The following is a 2,539-nucleotide window of genomic DNA, read 5'->3' on the forward strand; positions in this document are numbered from 1 at the left end:
CCGGGTGACCCACGAAAAAGTTCGGACAGTTTTCGGCGTCTCGAGGCCGAACAAATGTCTCAAAGTGCTTGAAATTTTAATATGTAGAAAGTAGATATTCTAACTTAAATTTTGAGCTATTACTTTTTAAATTTGACCCACAAGTTCCCTACTTATGAGCTTTTAAAGTCAAAATTCACTTTTCGGAAAGAGCGAAATTACGTCAAAAAAGAGGTATCAATTTGTTTTATTATCAATCAATCAAGCAAATTCGTTAAATCGTTAGAAAAGAGCATGTTAGATATTTTTATTCAATTTTAAAACTTTTTTTAGATTCTTTACTTTCACAAAATTTATTAACCAGTTATTCGTTCAGAAAAGAACCACCACCATACACTTTCTAGCATATTCCAGGCAAACCCACACTCTTTGTTCTTTCATAAGACGCGACATTTTCATAAAGAAGGCAAATTTTGCCTATTTGCCAAAAATATTTACAATAAATTTATATTAATCTACTTCGTTGTTAATTTATTATTTTACAAACTTTAATTACCTACAACACTAGACGATGCTATCGTCCGTATAATATATTATTATGATATAACATAATTTGTATATTATAAAACGTAATATGTTTCGCGGCGGATAGAGTCTGTGTTTACGGACGATATCAATTTGGCGCTTTTCTTGATTTTATCTTTGCCCTTACCGACCTTGGAGAAGGGTCGGTGAATTTTGCGGAAAATCCCTGCAGATTTATAGACGAACTTGGTAGAGAAAATAAAAACAACACAAAATCGAAGGGAAGGATGCAAGTAGGAAGTGAACTTTATCCAAAAAATGGTTGTTTTCTTTGAGCATGATGGTTCTGGGTCTGGTGAAGAAGAATGTTCTTGTAGGATAATTTGGAGGCTGAAGATCTTACATAAACGCATTCATCTTTAGCTTTTATGACAATATTAGTTAGAAGGGATTGTTTTCCTCAAGGCCCACAAACAAATTTCAACTTTGATTTTTTGGAAATTTTATTCAACTTGATGCCTGACACCTGAAGTAGCATCTAAAGGTAAGGTTTATATTCACTGGATTTCGTAGTTTCTTTTATGGTAGCAGGAGTCAGTGTCAGTTGAGACTGAAATATTGACTTTTTCCAGTTCTGTCAAGTAATGATTTTGTGCGCGCAAAAAATCTTCAATCTCTGTAAAGTTTTTCTAAGATAGTCTAAATTTCAACAGATTTTACTTCCTGTTTATTTTTTTGTTGGGCTTGATTGATATTTTTTGATAGTCAATTTTTCAGCTTGGCACTTGAGTGAAAGTAGTGGTACCAGCAATATTTAAAAAACCATGGTTATCTAGCATATTTCAACCAATGCATTTCTACAAAATTCAACCAACACCTTTCACGATATCAGACCGACACCTTCCACCGTGTCTAAACAAGACTTTCTGTGATATCTAACATTTGAAATTGTATCAAAAAGAATCTTTTTTCACTTCAAATTTCCACATTCTTCTGGAGAAATGCAAAATTATATCGGCTACCCAATCAGACTATACACAGAATGCAAGATATAAAAATTTCTCCTGACCGTAGGGCAATTCAAGGTGAAAACCTGCAATCTTTTAATAAATTTACGGTGAAATTTCAGCTAATCACCATGTCATTATTGAAAGATTATAATAGTTTTTCACCGCCAATTCATCTAAAAGGTCAAGGTAATTTTTTTTGATTTTTTCCTATGATACTGTATACCGTGAAGTCTGGTAACTTGCATAGTCATCAAATGACTGACCAATCAAAGCAGCAAAATTTCAAAACAAATGAACTACGCAGCTCCGCTCGCACCTCTACTCGACAATTTTTTAATTTGATTTAACTTTGTATTTTAATGACCAGCCAGGTCACTCATTTAAGGGTTATGCATGTTAGCCTCCACTGATGTATTAAGTTACCCCGATCTCACGGTAGTTTACAAATTTCATCTAAAATTTTACAACCATATCCTGCGAAAACACAAATTTTGTTTGAATTTTGTAAAAAACTAAAAATTTATCATAATTCCTGAACCAATGATCAAAACTACTTTAGATTTGAAATATAGGGTCACTGTGATGATTGAAATGTATTTGTAAGGAAAAATTCCCCAAAAAATCTGTGGTTCAAATTTCAATTTAGACCTGAGGCCGAGAAGGCCTTTTGACTAAACCGGATGTTTTGCAAAAATACCTGTCAAAAAAAACCACGTTTAAATTTCTTTACTCAAATATCCTTTAAATCATCCAAGTGACAATTCCATAAAATCCCACGTAAAAATGAATTGATTTATTCAAAATTTTAAAAAGATAACCAAAAATATGAAAAATTTCATACATTGATTTTGGCATGACAAATTGCCCTTGAAAATTCCTTTCAATTTTTTTTTTTAAAGAGTGAGAATTTTTGCATGGATTGTGTCTAGCCTTTCTTTTTTACTTTCTTTATAAAAAAAAACAAAATTTAAATGTTCAATATCAATTATATGATAATTGTAAACTATGTTTATATACAGTNGGTT

This window comes from Clytia hemisphaerica, unplaced genomic scaffold (assembly GCF_902728285.1).
Source record: "Clytia hemisphaerica strain Z4C2 unplaced genomic scaffold, Clytia hemisphaerica genome assembly, whole genome shotgun sequence".
NCBI lineage: Eukaryota > Metazoa > Cnidaria > Hydrozoa > Leptothecata > Clytiidae > Clytia > Clytia hemisphaerica.